Source organism: Lissotriton vulgaris, chromosome 9 (genome assembly GCF_964263255.1).
Source record: "Lissotriton vulgaris chromosome 9, aLisVul1.2, whole genome shotgun sequence".
Lineage (NCBI taxonomy): Eukaryota > Metazoa > Chordata > Amphibia > Caudata > Salamandridae > Lissotriton > Lissotriton vulgaris.
Window position 1 is genome coordinate 276,553,141 of NC_141697.1, and position 24,313 is coordinate 276,577,453.

A 24,313-nucleotide genomic window follows, 5' to 3' on the forward strand; every position below is an offset into this window, starting at 1 on the left:
AAATAAAATTGCCAGCTACATCTCCTATCAGTCGTTGGCTTTATGCTTGTCTTTGACCCTGTACAGTGCTCCTATGCCTTTTGTCTTGGTTTGCAATATAGACAAGCATTGGCATAGCCAATTGGTCTCGCCTTTGGGACTTTATCAGAGTTAGGTTATCCAGCAAAATATCCTTGGTGCAACAACATCAACTGTTGCATGGCTTATCACTTAAACGGTCCCAAAGGCGAGACCTATTGGCTTTGCCAATGCTTGTTTGTCATTGTAAGACACAGTACAAGACAATAAAAAGCATTCTCTCCAGTCAGTGCTATACTATTGTACTGACCAGAGCAGCACCTTCTGCTGCCCAGCTGTTCTGGGTGCTGGATGCGAGTACTGAGTGGGAAAGGGAAGAGGGCTTTCAGTTTAAGATTACCACCAGTCTGTAGCCAGGAATCCTTGAAGATCAAATGCGAATACTTCTTTGATATAAACCACAAGGACAAATCTAACCCGCGTTATCAGTATCCCTCGGTTGTTATGAATGAATGAATGTACTACAGCGGTTATGCCAACCAGAAAATAAATAAATATATAGTGGCAATACTTTTAAAGACAGTGGGGCATATTACCGTGCAATAGTGATAATTATCGCTATTGCTTGGTTAGAGACAAAACTTTACCGCTGAGCTGCGGCGATTTTTATCGCAGAAAAACCTTGGTATTACCAAGGTTTATCGCAAATGCGATAAAAATTGTCCGCAATGCATGAATATTGCTAAAAAGTCAGCGATATTCATGCATTACCGAGCTAATGCTCTTAGCCATGTTATCCACCTCCCATTGGATAACATGGCTAAGAACTGCTCAGGGCAGGTGTTAGCTTTTGGAGATATTCGCGCTTAGCGCGAATATCTCCAAAAGTTGGTAATAGGAGATAGCGATGTTAGCGACTGTTTCCAGTCGCTAACATCTTGGCACGTCCACTTTGCATGTCATTAGTGATAAATATCACTGACATGCAAAGTGGGGCCCAAGATGGTCGCTATCTCCTACTAGTTGTCGCTAACTGGTGTTAGCGACAGCTAGGTAATAGGGAGATCATTTTATCTCCGCTTTCTTGGCTTTTAAAACCAAAAAAGCAGAGATAAGCCTCCTTGATAATATGCTCCAGTGTTCGCAACATAATGTGCTAGTGACATCAATACGTTTTAGGTAAGTTCTTAAGGCCATATTTTGTGTTGTAATAATGTCAGTACAAAAGGAAATTGTTACATTGCTGCCTTTACTCGTAATGGGGCTGTAATGTTGCAGGGCAGGATAACAGAAACAACCAATTATTTAGAGATCTTTAAATAAGGATAAACACATATGTGCATTATTAAGTCTCCGGACACTTGCATATAAATGCAATTGGCTTTGTCAGTGCTCGCATTCCTAATACTATAGTGAGGGCGCTGTGATTTGCCATAACTAGCTTTCTAGACTCGAATGCATACCAGTGTCACAGTAATCAATGAAAATGTTAAGGGTTTGCGTGAGCCCACCCCCGGGAGCCCTCAGAGTCTCATTTTTGTACAAATCAATAGCTAATCGCCATGATGTCCCTGGATGGTGTTAGAAAGACCAGGTCACGCCGCCATGCTGGGGGAGACCTCCTTAAGGGACAAGTGTTCAATTCACAGCAATCATGCCATTTTATATTCACCAGTATGTGGAGACAAAGTTGCTGTAAAAAAATCTAGTAATTGCATTTTCACAGCGGGTTTTCAATCAGCAGCATGTTACCAGAGCAAGGTTAACATGTTCCATGGCAAGCATAAGAAAGTGGTTATTTTTAAAGCAACCTTGATTAGAGGAATGTCTTGATGCTTTGAAGTGAAGACACCAGTAGTAATTGCCACAAGGTGCAAGTCTGCGCAGCCATCAACCAATATTCATTCCCACTAAATTCAAGCTGTGGGCAGCCAAACTGTAGAGCGAAAAAATGATTATGCAAAAGCTTGGTGTTTTTGCATTGACTGGAGCAGCTTCTGCTCGGCCGATAAACAATGTGGCACAGTGGCGGCTCCTCCATAGGGGCATCGCCGCAGTGCGAGAAGCAGAAATATAAAATGGTAAAACTACAATTTTATGTTTTTGCTTCTCGCACTGCGAGAAATTAGAAGTGCCTGGTTGTGAGCAGCGGGTGGGGGTCCTGCTCGAGGGCAGGGGGGAGTGGGTTGCCCACTGTTGTGGGCCCTGACTGCTTTGGTCTGCCTGGGGCTGACCAAAGCAGTCATGCACACTCTCCCTTTTCTCTATGTAGGCTGCATGCAGCATACATAGAGAAAAGTACCCTCCATTAGGCGCCCGGGTGTGGTACACTCAGCTGCACCTCCCCAATCACAACGTTGCCATTGCAGCGTTGTGATTGGCAGAGGGAGGCTGCTTGTGGCTGCTTCCTGTTGGAAAAACGCTGCAGGACTCGGCCAGGAGCATTGAGGAGGCGCGGAGCGGGACCCGGTAAGGTATAACAACCCCGCCTGCCGCGAACCCCCCCGCGTGAACCCTACCCGTGAGTCATGCTGTTTTAAGCCTACACACTTCCTTAAAGCCCTCCTTTCATTCCCTCTCACGGCCTTTGGTCCTGGCATCATCAGAGCGTGTGAATCTGTAAAGGGTACAAAGCTGCAGAACGTTACAGATTTTGTGACGAAGTGCAACACTTTCAGACAACATCCATACTAATATAATAAAGAGAGAGCCCAAACCTTTGAGGCGGTTAATCTCAGGAACCACAGCACCAATCACAACACCCAATACAGCGTTGGAAAGGGCAGTTGCAGCAGAAGGACATAGGCTATGCAGACGCCCACAAAATACATTTAAAAGGTAAAAGAACTGTGCCAGCAAAGTAGTCCCTTGTTGGCGTGTCTGCGTTGTGCTGTGGGCGTGTGCTGGGGGCGTGACAAACGCTGGGGGCATGTGGTACGTTCCGCCCTTCATGCCATGTCTCATATTGTGTGCTTATCCCACCCTGCTCCCTTTAAATACTTCTGCACCCCATAATCATAACTCACTCTTACTCTTTAAAATACCCCAACACCCTTAAACACTAACCCATCTTAACCTTATAAATATACCCTGTACCCCAAAACCCAAACCTATCCCTGAACCCTAAATATACCCCTGTACCCCAAAACCCAAACCTAGCCCTGAACCCTAAAAATACCACTGTACCCCAAAACCCAAACCTACCCCTGAACCCTAAAATGCCCCTGTACCCCAAAACCCAAACCTAGCCCTGAAGCCTTAAAATACCCCTGTACCCCAAAACCCAAACCTACCCCTGAACCCTACAAATACCCCTGTACCCCAAAACCCAAACCTAGCCCTGAACTCTAAAAATAACCCTGTACCTCAAAACCCAAACCTACCCCTGAACCCTAAAATACCCCTGTACCCCAAAACCCAAACCTAGCCCTGAACCCTTAAAATACCCCTGTACCCAAATTCCAAACCTACCCCTGAACCCTAAAAATACCCCTATACCCCAAAACCCAAACCTAGCCCTGAACCCTAAAAATACCCCTGTAACCCTAAACCCATACCTAACCCTAAACCCTAAAACTACCCCTGTACCCCGTAATCCAAAACTATATCTGAACCGTTAAAATACCCAAACACCCCAAAATATATACCTCAGTACCCTAAAGCATATACCCCTATACCCATACTTACCTTATCCAAACATTAAAAAAACATGCTTTTACCATTCATACTTTTACAATGAATTTCATTGTAAATGTATGCGTGGTAAAAGCATATAAAATGTAATGCCATGCGTTATAATGGCATTGCGGAGTCATGGTACTATCGTAATGAAAGTATGCGGAGTGATGGTATGCGGAAAGAAAGTTGCGGAATATTGGGTGTTTACCCTCCCCCGGTAAGTACATTGGTGGCATATCGGCCAACATCTCCAGCAACATACTCATATTTTTTCACCACCCATTTGAAAAATGCACAGGTCTCTCTCATTGATGGCCAGCACCGACATAGACTTTTAGACACACCTCCTGCCACAAGTTCTAGAATTGCGAACTTTAGAGCTGGGGAGCTACGTTCAAATCTCGGCATCAGCTCAACATCCTGTGATTCCAGGCAAATTGCTTTGTCTCCCCCTGCCTACCGCAAATGAATGTGTTCTTCTGTAATGTAAATTGTGCTCATGCCATGTTGTCGAGTTTGCGCTATATAATATTGCAAGGAAAAATAAAGTACGGAAACTCGAGTTCACACACTACTGAACGCGCACTCTTAAGTGCATCAGCAGTGCACAGTGAATCGGAGCGTTTCACAGGCCTGTCACAAATAAGAAATGCTATCAAAACGAAATCCTACAAAACAATATACTACTGGCCGGCAGCAATTCATACCCGGACAACGTCGGGACGGGCTGCTAGTCAAAAGTAAAACACCCGTGGGTGGAATAGCTTATCTCATCGGTTCAGGTGTTGATGGCCCATTTTTCTCTTGACTTTTTATGTAGATGGCTCGCAGCCACCTACCAGACTCCTGTTTGTGGCAAGAAAGGCAGCTTTTAGTCGCTGCCTCATTAAAACGGGAACTCGACGACCAATCTGCCGTCACATGCAAGGCACCATCCTGCGCCATAGCCCACGATAACAGGCACCTGTAGGAGGTAATCCGCTCTTTAGCATGGGGCCCCCTGTCAGGCTCCTGTTCCTTGCCCCCTCCGCCGCACCTCGTGAGGCTCACTGCTGACACTGTGCAAATTAATGAGCAGAGAGATTCTTCCCAGGCCGAAAACACCGGGGCCTATTATCGCAGTTAAGTAGATTTCTCGCAGAGCTCTTTCCCAAGCAGCGCGTGCCGGAGGGCACTACATCAGGCTGCACCCCCTACTTTATTAACCTTCCTGCTTCCTCAAATTTGCTGGAAAATGCACCATTTGTCCACTCTTTTTTTAAACTTTCTCGAGGGTAAAACCACCCAGAACACCCCGTGGGTTGTTCGAGCTTCGCTGCTACGCTCGCTCGCCGTAGTGTAGTACGACAATGTTATTCCCTACCACTTTCAAATGTAACCAGCTACCACTGCACTCACCCCCAGCACACACACAGACCCTCTTCTTCAAACTAGATCCGAGTCTTAGTGGGACATCATCATGGGATTCTGGGCAAATCAATTAAACTCTCCGTATCTGAAAATGAATGTGTCCGTGTGTAAAGCAACTAGCTCCTCATAACCACTTCACGTCAAGTTCGCGCTATATTAAAGTGCAAAATGAATAATAAAAATATCAGGAGACTGAGTTTAAACACATGTACTCATATAGAGTGCATAGATGTGGCATGATGGCTGGAAAGGCTGTCTTCAAAGCTGGGGAACTGGGTTTGATTCTCTGCAGGATGCTCAATATACACAGTTCCCGGTAGACGAACAAGCACATAAAACAAACAAATAATGTGTCTGCATTCAAAATGTATTCCGAAAAATTATGGAAGTCCATATGCAATGTTACAGAAGAGATGTCTTGCAAAAAAAAGCACAATTTCACAAACAAATTATATGCAGTGGAGGAACAAGCTCGATTACTAGCTATGGTCAAAAGCTCTGATTTTAATATAAAATCAGGGCCTTTGTTGGTCATATCACTGAAAATTCAAGATTTGAAAACAAATATCACTGTTTACTGGTGCTTGGTGAAGACAATTTCTATGGACTGGAATCTAGGGAATGCTAACGTGATTCTGGTGTTTTACTGACCTCTGCTGGTCATTTTCTATAAAGAAAGTTAAATAGAGGAAGTGGCCAGAAAACTTAAAAAAAGAAAGTCCCTCAGCAGAAAGCAATTCTGGTATTTTACTGGCCTCTAGTGGTCGTTTTCTATCAAGACAGTTAAATAGAGGCAGTTGAACAGAAAAAAGTCCCTACGTGAAACAGACAAGCCTAGGGCTGATCTCCAGAGCCCACAAAGTACATATACATATAAGTATATACTAAAGTATATACAAGAGGTCTTGAATGCTCGACCTAAAAACAAGATCAACCGAGTGGCAAGCAGGAAAACAAATGGAAAGTTCGAGACACCCTGTAAGTCCCTTTGAAGAAATGTTTTTACTTACAAAAGACTTCACAAGCTCAGCACAAGCACTGTGCAGGCAAAACCTAAAAAAGAATAAATGTGACCAGAGTTATGGGTGGCGCAATGCAGAAGAACAGTTTTTTAGAGGGACACTGGCAAGTCGTTCTCTTACTTCAGGCCTAATGGCATGAGATATATGGGGGATGTCCATGACTTGGCATATAACTCTGAAAGCAATAGCTGCAACAAGCATTACATTAGGTGGAATTTTGACTAATTGTGTATGGATAAACTATGATTAGAAAATATCCCACATGCAATCTAATAACTGTTGGCTGAATTGTTGACAGGCCCCTACTGCCGTTATGCTTTAGTTGTTATGTCATTCCTAATGAGGAGGCATTCATCACCTGTGTTGATATAGCATTTATGACAGTATTACTATTGCTGTCTGAGGCAGGTGTCTGTACAACTAGTGTAAATGAAAGCAAATGTCTATCTCTGCAACAGCACTGTGCTGCGCCTGACCCAGTGAAAATAAAGGTAATGTATCCCTATTTATTCAAAACATTTTAGGGGAGATCGGCCTCTTTAAACACTCGCTCCTGGTCTGTCTCTCTTCTTGGAAGTCAGGCTAGCTGGCTTCACACTATCGCATGGTACAATTAGTGCGGTTCATTACACGCCACGATCCTCACCATAATAAACATCTTCTGGCCCCCATCAGTGAGGGCAGGAGGAAACAGACGCAATTGGCCTGAATACTGGGAGAGGAGATGGGGAAGAGGAGAAAGGGTGAAGGTCAAAATCCAGTATTGAGATTAATTGGCACAGTTGTGTGTGGGCCCAAATACTGCAGATGCAAGAATCACATGTCGGGACTAGGGTGCATTAGTCGAGCAGGTTAGAGCCCTTGTAGTGTGTGTGGTTACATAATATGTAAGGGCACGATTGTTTTGATTGAAATATGTTTGCGTTGAGAGATCCCCATTTATTTCAGAAGCATTTATAGACACTTTTGCCTTTTTTTTATTTTAGGTGGGTAAATTACAATTTATAGTAAACGGAGGAAGGAACGTTGGTTTCAGGAACACTTCTGTCGCTTTTCTATCAGAGTGGTTAACCTACACAGTGACCAGCTTTACGGTCTTCTAGTAGGTTTCTCAGGAAACCACTAGGTGGTGCCATAAAACTAATCTTTCCATTTACAAATTTCAAATGCTTGTTATAATGCGCCCGGAGGTATCTCTACATTATTTGCGAGAGACATTTTACAGGACCATGGGCTGCCAGAGAAGCAGTATTATGCGTGGAATGTCAGGCTCAGATTGTGCCTCTTTGAAAAATCACTAAAAGTCCTGGCATAAAATCAACCACCTAGGAAACAAACCATCATAAAAACAAACCATACGCATAGACAGACAAAGCGTTGAGGAGATTCGTGCTTGGAGGCGCGTCTTCCGTGAAGTGCTTTAAAAACATCTGAAAACATAGATAAGATACAGAGCTAAAAATGGATACAGAGATGCAATTAAATACAAAAGTGCATGGGTTCTAAAGGCACAAAAGTGCATGGGTTCTAAAGGTAGAAATGTGGGGCTATCTTTAATCCACCCCTCTCCGACAAACATCAGTCTCCAAAAGTAACTCCTTCTTACTTCTTAGCTTTAGGATTTATTCACAAAATTCTTCCTCTTCTGCCCTTTTGTACAGTGAAGCTGTCGCTCAGACCATCAAATCTGCCCGGCTCCCTTCTGAGGATGCCACCAGGTTCGGATTGGGATCACAATTCGGCCCGGGCACTGACGAAAAAAGTGGCCCACATTCAAGAGGCGTGGCCCATATTTAAGGGGCGTGGCCCACATTCAAGGGGCGTGCCCTTTCATGAAACACTATTTGCACAGACAAGGAATGAAAGTGGGAGGATACTGTTCTTGCACAGGACACAGGGCAAAGGTGCCAATGGCCTACATGCTGAGCAACTAAAAAAAATAGCAAGGCCCCTTTCTGTCCCAAAATTATTCCAGCCCTCCAGCACAGGAGCACCTGAAAAGCAGCAAAGCCCCTGCTATTACTAACCTACTTAGCCCTTCCCAGACCTTCAGCTCAGGAGCACATGAACAGAGGTAAGGCCCCTGCAATTAGTAAATTAATCAGCCCTCCAGGCCTCGGGAAAATGTCCTGGCAGGGGAGCACAAAACACAGCTTTCTGGGTCATCCAAGGTAGCCAGGGGGGAGGCTGAGGTGAAGCTGGTGCATGGGAAGTGCCTTCCCAGTGTGTTCTGGCAGTTTGAGTGTTTACCATTTACTGTAGTATTACCCTTGTACCTGTGTATGGTACCCTTTTGTAACTTGCACACGTCACTTTTCTCTGGTATCACACTGTATGCTACCTCTCACTTTTGTTTGCTTTAGATACTTGCACAAGTGCCACCATTGCCTATGTAACGTTTGTTCTTGTGCTGGAGTGTCTGCCATTTATTGCAGTATTATACCTCTACTTGTAACCTGCACACATATCACTTTTTCCTCCTGTAATGTACCGATTGCTACCTCATGTATTTTGGTTGCTCACTATTGTCACTTTTGATTCATGTAACTTAACGTTTGCTTTTGTAATTTGTCCACTTGTAATTTTTCTCCTCGTGTATTATTGCTGTTCCTTGTGTGAAGCGCTCTGACACCTTCGGGTAAAGTCCGCGCTATATAAAATTGCATAAATAAATAAATAAAATAAAAAAATTCCAAACATCACCTGGCCCCCACAGCAAGACCCATTCTTCCTCGCCCACTATGCCCTGAATGTGAAGGGCTGTGGGCGAGGTGTTAAGACTAACACCGTTTCTGGGCTGCATGGGCGCCAGGGGGCCGAGGTGCAAATGGCTCAAAGGCCTGAGAAACACCTGGCCCCCAGGGAGGCCGATTCTTGCAAACAATCACCCCTCCCCAGCCCAGCCTCAGCTTGATTGCTTGGCAGGGCAGGGGTGAAGGAGAGACCACAGCTGACAATCGCTGTCGGGCCGCAGCAAGGCTGCTTTCATTTTCTCTGTCTGTCTCGTGCCCTCCGTGGGCCGTTTTTTTTTCTCCCCTTTCCTAGTCCACTCTCTGTGGACTGGGACAGGGGAGAACAAGCATTTACAATGCAACGGTTTCGCCTTCGGAAAAGTTTGAGCCATTGGCATTCTAAATGGCAAACTTTTTATTTATGTGTTGGTTTTGAAAACAGATAAATAAATGGCATTCTCATTTACAATGCCAATACACACACCCACACAAGAGCCCCCCACACACACACACACACAAGAGCCCCCCACACACACCACACAAGAGCCCCCCACACACACACACAAGAGCCCCCCCCACACACCACACAAGAGCCCCCCACACACACCACACAAGAGCCCCCCACACACACCACACAAGAGCCCCCCACACACACCACACAAGAGCCCCCCACACACACACGCAAGAGCCCCCCACACACACGCAAGAGCCCCCCACACACACGCAAGAGCCCCCCACACACACACGCAAGAGCCCCTCACACACATACGCAAGAGCCCCCACACACACGCAAGAGCCCCCCCCACACACACACGCAAAGAGCCCCACACACGCGCAAAGAGCCCCAAACACACGCAAAGAGCCCCACACACACGCAAAGAGCCCCACACACACGCAAAGAGCCACACACACACGCAAAGAGCCCCACACACATGCAAAGAGCCCCACAATTAAGAGTGGAACTACGGATAGATAGATTTTTTTTTTTTTTTAAACGAGATAGAAAATTACTTTCATATGTAAACCTAAGGAGGCATGCAAGACTACTCCCCGGTGACCTACGGTTATACTAACGCCCTGTATATAGAGTCTAAGAAAGGCTAACAAATCAAAGAAGCTGTCTGAAGGAGAACATTTTTTAAAGAAGCAATAAAGCTAAGGATAGAAACATGGTAAATGTTGACTCCATGGCAGGCATGTGGTATTGAAAATAGGTAGGGCAAAGTGTAAAATAATTTGACATGGCAAACATTATCTGCCCTAAATTTATCATACGTAATAAAAAGTAAATCATTAAATACCTGAAGGAAAAACTACACCAGTGTAAAAAAAAATATTTAGATAACAGAAAGCAAGGTTCCAAGTAAACCATCACTAAATGGGTGAACCTATGTGGCACAAATCAAATAAAATTGTTTCAGGAGCACCATTACATATCTCCTTGGCATCCCTTTTATGTACAACTCCCTTAAACATGTATCTACTCCATACATTTAATCACCTTATTATCTACTTAGACTCCTTTGAAACCTCAACCCTCCTGTCTGTTTATCGAAAGCAAAGGTTAAATGGAGGGCAAGGGAATCTACTTTCACTTGCTAGATAGACCTACATCTAATTTGACAAATAGCAGTAGCAAAACGTGGACATTATATTTTGTAGACTCTGGGGGGAGTTAATATCATTGAGGTCATACCAGAGAAAGATCTCCATGTTCAGCACAATTATTTTGGCATTATGGTACCCTCCCTCAAAGGTACTCATCTGCTCCTTGTGCCAGCTCCGATTCTCTTGATCTAACCACGAATGTTTGACAACCCAACTACCTTCACAAAGTAATCACAGCACCAGATAGGTCCTTCTCCTCAACTACTACCTAAGCATCCCTGACATACTTACTGTTATTTTCTTCAGCTTCGTTCTCTGTTCTCATCGGAGATGTTTTAAGGCTGCCTTTTTCTTTAGTCCCTTTAGCGGACTTTTACATAAGTCCATTGACTACCAAAGGATTCTCCACAGGACGGCCTTACTTATATATCCCTCTGTTCTTGCAACCGCTGTAAAATCTTTTCCACTCTTCAAGACCACCGAATCTGTTTCCAGGCTCCTCTACCAACTTCATCATATTCGACGAAAATGTCTCATCGTCAGAGCGCCTCCGAAACTATTCACCTCCTTCTCTTGTGGCACCAATGCTTTATGTCTAGCTCAAGCCCAGCCCACTGCCCTCTGCTCCCCCGTCTCCTCATTTACAATGACCTCTCTTAACCTCCCAAAATGTACATTTCAGTTCACTTCACCTAATCGCCCACCCCTTCCCTCGCACTGTACACCATCAGCTGGCCACTTTTTCTCCATGCTACATTTACACCTTCCCCTGGTGAACTGACGGCCCCACTCCCGCCCCCATCGCCCCACCCTTTTAGAGGTTATCCTAAGCTCTTGGTTATCCTGGACCCTTTCTCCCCTCCATCTATCGCCCCATAGCACCATCACACCCTCCGCCCCATGTGACCTCTCACCTCCTCTTCGCTCTCGCTCCTGAAGCACAGACAGGCCGCGCGTTTCTTGTAGCCGTCCCCATCGTAGGTGCGCGTCTGGTTGGACTTCAGCTTCATCATTCTCTAGCGGCGGGGCACAGGCTGGTGTGAACGTGGAGTCCAAGGGAACACGGGCAGGGCGTTCTAGGGGCGCGGGTTTAAAGAGAAAGGGCCGACAGCAAAGGCAGGAAGGCGGACTGGGGACGAGTAGGCCGTTATAAACAGGACAGGGAGGATGGGTATGGAGCTCCAGGGGCTGAATGGGGCGGTTACAGAAGCAGGCACAAGGTCGGGAAAGGTGGCAACCAAAACAAAAATAAAAATGGGACAGACGCCGGCACTAGATTGGGGTGTGGGGGTCGTAAACCACGTAGAAGGGCAGGGCTGCGATGATTAACGGACGAGGGCAGATTCAGGCCTGGCGCAATGAATGCCGTAATAAGGGTGACAGGTCAGAGGGAGCACGAAGTAGTAACAGGTTAAGGGGGTTTACTGTAGGCAGGGACGGTCCAGTGGGTGGCGACAGGCCGAGGGAGGGGGTAGGAGCAGCCGGGGGAGCACTGGGACCGGACAGGTGGTAGTACCTCACTGGAGCCCCACGGGGAGGCCTGAAGGCCCCGGGGGCGCTAGGTCAGGCTCGGCCCTCCTTGCTGCTCTCTCTCCGGCTTTACCGCTCTTAACGCTGCCTAAGCCGCCGCCTGGTCTCCTCCGCCCGTTCCTCCTCGCTCAAACCCGCCATCTTGGGTCGCGCTACGTAAAACACGCATATGCGGCGAGCCCGCCTCACCAGATACTCCTGGGACTCCTTGTTTACTGATCACGCTCAGCCTCGCAGCCCCGGTGGATTTAGGCGCACCGCGCCTCACAGAGCACACTCGCTCCTTGCCCCGGCCGGTCCCAGCAGCCCTCCGCCCGCTCTCGTTTCCTCGGGGAGCGGCGGAGGACTAGCGCTGCGTTCCAAGCAGGGACAGGCAGGCCAGGGGCAGGGGGCACTCACGGCGCTCCCTCGGCGAGGTCGGGTCGGTCTTCCCCGGCTTCGTCACTCCCACGCAGCTTCCTACCAAGCAGGGCGCCGAGGACCAATCCGGTCGCGGCGTTCACGCCAAGCCTCCACACACGCCCGGGAGTCAGCCAATGACAGCGCGGCTCCCGGGACCTGCCCCTGGATGATGCTGAGCCGGCAGCCAATCAGTGCGCGGCCTCGGCGATGACGCGGCGGCGCTGGGCCAATCCCAGCGCGGCGTTACTGGAGGGGCTCGTCTTGCTGGGCCAATAGGAGCGCGGCGGCTTCGATCTTTGCTGCTGCAGCTCCTGGTCACGAACGGCCGCTTTGGAGGGTGTTTCTGGCCCCGGGCCGCGACGGTGATTTGGCGGCAATAGATTTTCGGGGCCCCAGGTCGCGGTTAGACCGTTTCTAACCAGCAGATCAACAGGGGGGATCCTGGGCGCAGGGAAACACCGCGGGCCTCGTTTCACCCCTGAATCTGTGCCAGCAGCAAGCACGGCCCGGCCGGACCAGACACGGGGGCGTTCCCGGCGTCGCGTGACGTCGGCAAAAGCCAAAGAATCTCGGGAACGCCCCCGTGTCTGGTCCGGCTTTGACGGACGCCTCTCTGTTCCAATGGCTAGCCTCCATTTATGGAGCTAGCCAATGAAGCAGAGAGGCGTGTTCAAGTCACCCATACTAGAAACTACAGATTTCTCTGGAGGAGGAGCCTAACGGCTCCGCCCCCCAGCGAAACCTAAAAAACGGCCCACAGAGGGCACTGAGGCACCGGCCCTTCGGCCCATTCCCGAATGCCCGCCTTGCCAATCCGCCCCTGGATGCCACCTACTTGGGCCTTTCTACATACTTACTATAGAAGCTGCCTCTGCACCAAAACTTTGTCTTCAAACACTATGGCGGGCTACTTGACCCCAGCTCAGGGCTCTAAATAGGCAGGTACTGCCCAGTACTGAGTGCCTCGACTTCTTTCATTTGAAAGGGAGAATGTCAAGGACATCTTAAGGATTTGGGGGGCCAGGGGCTAAACGTATTTTGGAGGCCCTTGTTCAGACCAGCTTTGTATATATGGTCTAATTTCAGTTCTTTCATTCACTCTTTGGCCAGGTCACTGACAGTGCACAGACAAGCTCGTCCAAATAGTACATGTGTTTTCATCTAATATTCAGAAATGGTGATGTGTGTTTTCAATGATGCAACAGCAGCACCTCACTAACTTTACTGCAAATAATCTCTGACACCCTCCCATTTCTCATATATGAGGTCCTATTTTGATGGATGTTACTTTAAACGTAAACACAACATTTCTCTGCAAAATGTCTGTAATAGACTCTCACATATCATCCTGATTACAAATAAATTAAAGCTAAACATATTTGAACCAACCTGTTTAAGAATTATTCAAGGTCATCGGGGCAAGACTGCAGAACAGAGCTGTGTCTATCAGGGGCCCTTGAAATGCTGGGGCCCTGGGCCAGAGCCCACTTTGCCTATGCCTTCAAATGCCTCTGGAGAATGCCTGCACTTTTTGGCACTGCTGCAATGCAGTTAAGAGTAGTACTAGCGCTTCTCGGGATCAAACCGGTGCTGTGGAGAGTGAGTGCCAGAACTACTATGCTTCCATTTAAAACACTGCCCATCTCAACTGGCTCCCACTGGCGAAATTAATTTTGTTTGAAAATAACTGTATTTTTCACAAAGCTCTTCATCATACAGACACGTTCCATCTTCAGTCACCTTTTGGCTGCTATGAGCCTGATGGCAGTCTAAAATTCTCTTTGGCCACTCTATTTGTCCCCTCCAAATCAGACGGGGGTAGATTCTTCTCTTCTCTTACAGCTATGGCCTGATTCCAATGCATTAAATTACCTACTAACCTTGGGTTTCAGGAGAATGGTGCTACTCGCATAAATTATTTCAGCGCCTTGTCGTGCCCGTAAGTGCTATATAAGAGTGCTATATAAGTGCAATTACAATGCAAAATGTTGAAGCAAGCACACAGGCCTGGCAGGCACACTATGGACAGAAATGTAAATAACCCACACGTCGGCCCTCGAACACAAAGGGGAGTCCTGCTCACCAGATGTGCTCTAGATAAAAAGCCGGTCGAGTGCGACGAGGCGCCTAGTAAGGGGGCAGAGAGCAGCACAAGCGCTTTAGAAATACTGGGAACACTTTGCTTCCCCTTTTCCGCTACAGCAGCGCCTGACGGGCAGTCTAGCGCCCCGTGGCACCTGTAGGGGTCATGCTCTCTCTGCCCCAACTCCGGCCCCCTCCTGTGCCAGACAATAGGCCGGAAGCTGCGACAAGCCTGAGGTCAGCTCCCACCCGCGGGCTCCTGTTCATAACTCTGTGGATGGCGAGTCATCCAAGTGCGCCACGCGCTGCACCCTGGGAGGCGGTTGGTCTGTATGTGTGTGGGGAGTCGCGGAATGAGGCCCAGAGGTCTGAGACGGTATCCGACGGCGTGTGGAAGCAGGCCTCTCAGGAGACACAAATCTAATTAGGAGGCACCGCCGGCTCTCAGTGACCCCATTTAATCTATTGTTATAACACTGATCATTTATACAGGACGCACACAACTAACTAGATAGTCCCTTTGTGCCGCCTAGGGCAGAGAAGCAAGGCAGACCTTTTACTTGGTCCTGAGGCACCAACAATAAGGTCTCCATAATGGCCCTTTCTATTCCTGTTCGCTGGTTCTATAGACCTACTGTGACATCGTTCAAAGGAAGACCCCCTTAAATAATAGGCATATTGTTTGTTTATTTACTGATTTGAGGTTTTCTGTAGCATGAGCCTCATTATGTTGATGTCAAAGCGCTTTACAACTGGAACAGTTAAAATAGTGGTTCATTTTTTGGGATAAATGCCTACATAATATACTTGAATAAATACAAAGTTACATGGTCCCAAACTCTGTTTCTAGTTTGTTAGTAGTCTCTCCATTGGTGCTGCCAAGTGCCAGTGCTGTCCAATACTATGGCTACCCAGTCCTTACCTCACCTCTTGCCTCTTTCTTCCGCCACCCTTCTCTTCCTCTTTATCTCGCCCTTGCACGTTCTTTTTCATCCCTGATTTCTCACGTTGTCACAGTTTTCCTATGTTTGTCTTCCTCCTCCTTTCCCCCTTTTCAATCGTTTTCTCTCTTGCACTGGAAAATGGCTGACTTACAGTTTGGCGGACAGGCTACTCTATTGCACACACAATGGAGTTACTTATCCGCCAAACCGACGGTCCACCCATCCTATTTAGGGTCGGGAGGATGCCAGCTTTGTCAGCAGAGCCCCTGTTGACCCAGTCGACAGAAAGCTTTATTTGATGGCCTGATGGAGTAGGTGCCATGAGAGGAAAGGCATTACACTGCCCACCTTATATAAGGTTGATGGTTTGATACCCTTTTTTCTGTCTATCTCCTGGGGAGGCTGGGCCCGCAATGACCACCACTACATTTTGCATACAGTGGTCCGTCATCTACCATAATCTAGAACAAGCCTAAAGACATATGATAGAAATAAGTTGTAATCCTCATATGTGAGTGCCAATGCCCAACACATGCAGCCCCTGCACAAACTAGGCATGGACAGTAGTGTAACCTTATCGTTCCAGAGATAAGGCCTCAGATATATTTTTACAGTGTGTGCAACAGGATACAAGAGCCAAGAGCTGTTAAGGAGCCAAGAGCTGTTAAGGAGCCTCGAGTGCGGCTGGAGCCGCCATAGATGTAAATGTAAATGTGTGTGTGTTTGTATTTATATAGCGCACTTCTACCCTGAGGTCCCGTAGTGCTGTTTTCATACTGCTGTGGAACCCTTCCTGGCTTTCCTGTGAGATGTCCACTCCTGAGCACCCCCAAGGTGAAGCCAGGCATCCAAGCGATGCTGGGGCCGTTGTGGAGATTAAGCAAGCTATTGCCCAGTCACAGAGTGGGACCCATGATTAGACTAGGCACCGAGGCGAGAATTATGATTTAATTGGGGTTACGTTACTCTACGGGCAGGGCTTGTTTGGCTAAATGTTTGGAAGCACTCGAGGCACAATCTCTTGGAAGCAGTGGCGTAGCTAGACCTACTGCCACCAGGGAACGACCCTAAGTTTGCCGTCCGGTGCAGGTAAGAGCATGGGGGGCGGTGGCCAACAGATGACTTGCGACTTGTTCTGGGGAAGAGGGTTCAGTGGCTGACCAACGACCATGAGAAAAGGATCCAGTGCAGGGCCACTAATTACTGAACCATAACATTTCTCTGGGTAGAGGTTAGAGTGGGGCTCGCATGGCTTCTCAGACCCTTGAATCACACTGAATTGATGGCCACAAACCCTGAATAATGGCAGCAAGTCAGAGAGTGGATATTGCAACACAGGGGACAGCACCTAAGGGTGAAAACTAGAAACCTGTGGTTGGAGCAGTCTTTATGCTAGAGGATTTTCTAGTCAGCTGGCAAACTCTTCAGCTGGCGGGCAAATCTAGCCATGGCTACCAGAAATTCTCCCAGCTTGATGACAGATAGAGGGGAAAAGGGATAATGCAGCTCCACATTCAGGCTGCAGATCCTCAGGGTGCATCTCCACAATGTTCTGGTGGTAGAGTGTCAAAATGTATACAGCTCTGGGACCCTGGACAGAGAGCCATCCCCCAACCAGTAAGTAGTTTTGTTTTGAAATGTATGTGTCCAGGCCCTTAGGAAAGGTGGTATTATAGTACCCGTTCTCTTCACAGGCCAACTGGAGAAAACTGCCCTGGGCTGTCGAGATGTTGTGCATGTTGTCAATTTCTAATTCGGTGTACAAATACTATCCACAATTCTAACAGCACCATAAGGTGTCTATATCCTTCATATTTAAAGGCATTTATCAAACTCCCTGTGATTAAGTGTCAGAAAGAGATTTAGGAAAGAAAAAACAAGTGAAAAATTGCTCCAGTAAATAAAAAAGCAAAAGAGTGAGAAAAGCGGCCCAAGGGAGGGTGACCAAAAAAACAAATAGCAGAACAAGATTTACAAAGATAAAAAAGGAGGTACCTGACAAACCCTGGTAACCCCCCATCTACTATCCTCAACCAGGGTTACCTTAGTATCACCATTGATACTTTCACCTCCAGAGATCAAAATGGGCACACAAACACCAATTATGGGGGTGGTGAAGGGGTTATCCCTTGCTCTTACCCCTGCAACCGCTGCTTTTGTCATTGGGGCAGCTCAATATTAAGCCTAACGTTGAATTGCCCAAATTACAAGGGGTCTGACTGTGTGGTTTTAAACCTGTGGTGTATAATGACCCGAATAAAAGTGTGTGCTGCTACGTACATGCTTTAGCTGTAGACATTGCTTCCACCCTAGGTTATTGTTGAATTAGTGTTTGGAGTCTTTAACCCTAACCGCCTTGATGATATAGATTTCAAGATATGTGTTCCAGACCCAGACCAGACATTTTTAGAACACATATGTTTACACAGGATGTTAGCAGTGGTTTGCAGTGGTCCAAGTGCAAGAGGGATCCTAAATACACAGGGTTGACCCACGAGTGGGGAATAACAATGTAATACTCAGGAATCCTCAAACAGGGACGTGAGCCATTCATTATTGCATTCATAGCACATACTCAAGGGTTAAGGAAACAATTTTGCTATGGGAAACTAAATGTATTTTATGCAACGGATCAGTAGATCTCACCCCAGAGATGCAGTAAAAAATGCTGTGCCCCTTTAACTGACACAGCTCTAACTATGCAGCATCAGAGGATGGGCAGAAGGGTTATTTCAGGGAGGAAGCAGATCATGGGGAGAGAGCAAGAAAACACAAGTGCTCCCATGGAGTACTGAAAGAAAATGAAAACAAGCATTTGCGATGCAATAGGTTGCGCATTTACGAGAGTTTGTGCTATTGGCATTGTAAATGACAATGCCTTTTATTTATGTTTAGTTTTTAAAACAGGTAAATAAAAGCATTGTCATTTACAATGCCAATAGCTTAAACTCTCGCAAATGCGAGGCCTAATACCTTGCAAATGCGTTCGGTGCTCGTGCTATGAAAGTGTTTAAAAAAGCGTTGGAAGAGAGAGTGTCCTGCCTACTACAGCAGGCAGGACAAAGCTATTTGAGAAAATAGTGCTCAGAGGCTGTAATTAAAGCCTACAGAGTAATAACACATGTAACAAGGGGTGTCGCCATCAGAGGTTACAAAATGAGATACAGTGGTACTAAGGAAGGACTAGTAAGCCTATTGACCAATGAACAGCCACAGTTTACAGTGGAAAATGACACAAGTCAACGAAAAATAATAGCGGAGAGTGGGCGGAGGTTCAAGTCCCTACCTGAATACAGCATGGATCGCAGAGCAGCACATGCGCTGCCCAGACTCGACCTAAACATAGTTTGCTGATGTTAGCCATTGAAGAATACAAGTCATCCAATCAAAAGGATGATGAGGAAGTTAGTCTCCAGGAGAGGTAAAAACGCAAGAAGAGGAAGGAAAGCCAACAAGTAAAATGGAAGTAAATGAGATTGATAGAAAAGACAACCATTGATAAGCTAGGCTGACTCAAAATCCACTCGAAGTATTGGCGTTATACACAATAGGTCTTTCGACAACAGACTCTGTAAGTGAGACTGTAAAACAAGAAGGGTGGAAGTAATTGGGGTTTCAGATCTTAGTGACTCATAGAGGGCACAGAGGGTGGGTGTAAAGGTCAAGGGAGCATTTATTTAAAAAAAACAAATGCCAAGAATTGAAAAAAAATGTTACAAAGTATTAATAAATATAGTGAGTCTCTTGGGACATTCATTCCATGATAATTAACAGTAATTGCCATAAAAAATATTGGGCTCCAAACATAAACACACAGTGTGAGCATCCCAGATCCAAACCCAGTCAATGCTAGGTTTCCAACCAAAGCTCGACCAGTGATCAACTGGTGGCACACCATATAGGCTAAGGCCAGGAGGCAAACCTTCCCCCAGACAAACCTCAACTCACAAGTTTCAGCAAATCTCACCATTCCAGTAAAATTACAAAAAGGCAAACAGTTCATGATGAAAACTTTAGCTTTTAATTTTGCCCACAGCATACAAACAAACCACACAAGAAAATATCTTGAATTCCCAAATGTACTTTTACAATACCATGATCAATCGCATGTTTCAAACAAAGACGGTTGGGAGGTACAAAACAATTATATCAGGACAGCTGCAGGTTGGGTCCACAAGGCCGGTTTAATCCTGTATCCGCCCAAGAGTGCCACCCAGTGTGGAGGACAAAATAATTTCTATAGCAGTCTAGAATAGGGTCATATACATAGCAATTTTAATGAATGTTTTGAAAAATGCACAAAGCCAAGGAATAGCTTAAGAAAGAAACAAGAAAAACTGAACACATTCTATACTTATAAAACTCAGACATTTGCAGGAAGGTACCATAAGTATTAAATTAGCACCACATAATGCTATATAATGCCCAATGCTATTTATATCTCAATAAAACATTTCTAATCGTCATGGTGCTTTACGGTTGACGACGTTTCGAGCCCTCATCGAAATAAGGGGATCATCATCAGGACTTAGAATATATGCAGCAGCGATGTGCGGCTCTCTTTAGTTTTTTTCTACAAAGAGCCGCACATCACTGCCGCTCAATAACCGCGAGCCATTATTTCACTGCTTGGAGCAGCACATTGCTGTCAGCTCTCTCTTCGACTCTGTGCCCTTCATGGCACTGCTCTGCGCTCAGTCAGCAGCGAGTCCAGTGCTTTGAATTTTTTCCTCACTGGCATTGACTTCTCACCAGCGCATTCCAACCACTACATCCTTGTTAATCTCGTGTTGTGGATCTTCATCTTTTAGCCGGCTGTGCTCAAGTGACCCTTACAGTACCGTGGCAGTATACTGGAAGTACTTACTAGATTGGTTGTACCTCCAACAGGCATTTCTTTCCTCAGGCATATTCTAAGTCCTGATGATGATCCCCATCATTATGTGGGTGGGTGGGTACCATATAATTGGCTTTTGCTTTCAACATCTACTTGCAGTGCGATGAGCAATTGAGAAGAGATTCATAACATGGTCCTCCCTGGTCACCCAAAGATTTGAAATATACATGGGCTCTGGCCATCCACCCCACTACCTTCTATAACTACCCTTCTGTCAAAATGCTTTTAAAACACACAGGGCATCCTGCCACCTACTCCCCTGCACTCTCCATAGCCCCCCCTGTCCTAAACAGAACAAAAACAGCTCCTTCCATCTACCCCCATAACTTTCCACATATACCCCATGCCAAATTTAAAAAGCATACCCTTGCACTTGGCATGACCCTCACCACTTTTGGTGGCCTTCCCTCCCCATCCCTATCTAAGGGTGTGTTCTCTGCTCTCTAATTGCCAGAGAAGATCCACTGCCATGATGACGCCAGCTATGTGGGAGCTGCTGGGCAGCCGGCTACATTTCTCCTGTAAGCCTGGGTCTGCAATTAGACCAGGTAATAGGGAAATGTGGCGCCCATGTTCTCCTGCCTCCCTCAGGCCGGTGGAGACTCAGAATGGGTCAGTTTCTCTACTCCCTCTTATGGTACTTGTTTCCAAGCTGAAGGCTGTACAGGCTGGCGCTAAATGCACTGGTCACCGGGAATTGCAAGGCGTGTCTTCCCTCCTCCAACGCACCCCTTCTGTTCCGTCCCTTTTTTCTGTGCAGTTGAAGAGCATTTGAGCTGTCTCTCAGTTTGCCACAGTCAGATGGATAGCAGAGCCGAGCGCCGAGCGAGAGTCTTCACAATCCTTTCCACGCCTTTCACGAGGCCGGAGCCGTTTCGTTGCGGCTGGAGCCGCCAAGAGCTGCTAAGGAGCCTCGAGTGCGGCCGGAGCCGCCATAGATGTAAATGTAAATGTAAATGTGTGTGTGTTTGTATTTATATAGCGCACTTCTACCCTGAGGTCCAGTAGTGCTGTTTTCATACTGCTGTGAAACCCTTCCTGGCTTTTCTGTGAGATGTCCACTCCGGAGCACCCCCAAGGTGAAGCCAGGCATCCAAGCGATGCTGGGGCCTTGGTGGAGATTAAGCGAGCTATTGCCCAGTCACAGAGTGGGACCCATGATTAGACTAGGCACCGAGGCGAGAATTATCAGGTCCGGGGAGATTGAGTCCAAGAGCCGCCGAGGCGGGAATTGAACCCTGGTCCCGGGCCAGACCTCTGCATCAGGGTCTGCGGCTCTAACCATTGAGCCTCGCTTCTCCACCCGGTGAATACCAGTTGGCGCCTTCTTCCGCAACCGGAGCCGCTGGGCAATCCTGAGCGCGGCTGGGGCCGCCATACATACAGAGGCGTGGCGGGGGAGCCGCTGGGCGTTGCTTCGGCAGTAGGACCCGCTGGGTGCTTTTTCCGCGGCCGGAGCCACAGGTCAATCTCAGGCGCGGCCGGGGGCTCCAAGTGTCTCTAGGCAAGAAAAGTGTCTGTAGGCAAGGCAGGGGAGCAGCTGAAGCCGCTGTGCACTTTTCTTGTGGCTGGAGCCACTTGGTGGTGTCGGGTGCGGTCGGAGCTGCCAGGCGCTTCTTGGAGTGCTGAGGAGCTGCTGATCATTTCCCCCTGCGGCCGGAGCCGCCACACATTTCTTGGCGTGGCGAGGAGCCGCAGTACGTTTATCTTTGCGGCCAGAGCCGCTGGGCGCATTATTCGCTGCCAAAGCCGCCGGACTGCTTAGAGTGTGGCCGGAGCCGCCAAACATCTCCTGGCATGGCGAGGAGGCGCTGGGCATTTTTCACAGCGCCCGGCCCCCCGGGCACTTACCTTACCTTGCCGCCGGAGCTGCTAAGCGGTTTTGGGAGCGGCCGGTGCCACCAGACACTTCCCGGCGCAGTGAGGACCCACTGCCACTTTTTCTTGCGGCCGGAGCCACAGGCCATTTTTCCAAACCATCTCTGGATCAGCAAAGAGTAAAGGAAAGGAAAGTACACCCTTCTATTTTCCTAACCAAAAAGACGGAGGTAAGACTGAGGAGACAGTACTTTACATCTATCCTCTTCCTATTCCTACCTCACTATCAAACGTTTAACTTATTTAGTCGTAATACCAACTCATGTTCCTCTACAACTGTAAAATCAGTATACATTATGATAAATCTACTGTACATGCTGGTCAGTACAGCCTTCCTCTCCTGCGCTGTTGGAACTCGCCCCAACAGCAACACCTATCGTGATTTTATCGATCGGTAACACAAGGCTGTAAGAAGTCAAAGGCGTGGAGTGAGAGTCTTGAAACTAGTCCGAGGTCTGCTCCCACAGCCACTGTTCAATCATCACTCATACCCACTACTGTGCGAAAGGGTCATAGACAGACCATCTCTCGCGGAATGGCTTACAAAAAACTGAGATCACGTACAATATTTATGAAAAGACTAGGAACCGAACCAGCGATAAGAAGGAGTGCCGGAAAGATGGTCTTCCCTCAAAATACCGAATCGCTCTCCGGAATAACGAAATATTTTTCAAAACAAAACACAAAGGAGCTGGAGCAAACTCATAGTTCTCAAATGAAAGAAGAAAAAAAGGAAAAACTAGAGGTCATCAACAGTATGGTGCGAGAAGAAACAATAGCCTGGAAGAATCAAATATTAAAATTTTAAATACAGAAGCAGAAAAAGTAGATGACCAACAAAACCTGGAAAATTTAGAATTTGATGTCACTTGCCCTGACATAAGTTTGAAAGACCTGGTTATCAATATGGCACAACAAAAGGAGAAATCCAAAATCCAGAACAGCACCCCACTAAAACAATTTGACACCGAAGAGTCTTTTTCGCAAACGCCGGATTTCCTATTTTTAAAATCCATCGATCCTACCAACGAAAAAACCTTGGTGTCCAAAGCCCTAGTCACACTGGAAAGAATCTTAGAATCAGTCCTTTCTCATCTAGGGAACATCTTGGAAAACTCCGACCAGATGTTGGACACGCAAATAGGTATGTTAAAACATCTGGTAGAGACAAAAAGAAGGAAACAACTATTAAAATTACCACTAGCTGGAGAAGTCGAAGAACGACCAACAGAGGAAAATTCCCCACAATACAACTTCTTCTACCATCAGAAGCAGATCTTCCGTCAAAGGTCGATACTGCAGCTCAAACCGGTCAATGTAAACAAAAAGAAAAAAATGAAAAAAATACATACAATCAAACCTACTCATTAAAAAAGCTTTTCAAGAACCCAAAAGAGTCCAAAACTAAAGTACAGAGCATAGCATACTACCCAATTTTTACTAAATTAAACTCTAAAACCCCATCAAAAGGGTTAAACATGACCAAACAAAAAACAATAGAAACCTCAACAAATTTGTCCCCAGCCTCCTCTCCCTGAGAAACAACAGCAAATAAGAGGAGAACAAATGTAAACAGTCGGAAGTGGGCAAAGAAAAGGGAATAAAGAAGGTTTTCAAAACAGAAGGTTCGAAAAACAAGATTTCCAGAAAACCTACCACCTAACCTTATGACCTCAGAAAAGAAGGAAGGACAAGTAATTAACCTCACCACGCAAGAGAGTGATCAGTTTTCGACGTTAAAGACACAAACGGTAAACTCTTCATCTCTAAATCCCACCACTCCAAGCTTTGTCCCAACAAACTCAGAATGAGAAACAAGGGTGCAAAAGGAAATCCAACAACAAGATTTACCGATTAGGATCGCAGAAAAATCTTACATGCAGAGTGGAAATTACAGACCTATTTCCCTCTGGCGAAGATCCCCTAAATCGAGAGAGAATAATAAATCTTCTTCATAGGATACAACCATTACAGGCATTAGCAAGAAACAACATAAAACGAGTATTTTTTCTAGAAAAAACGAAAACCACGACAGCTGTAGCAGAATTTTGGTCGCCAGTCATTCCAGCAATTAGATTAAAAGAATTAGAGACCCTTCACAAATGTGGATTC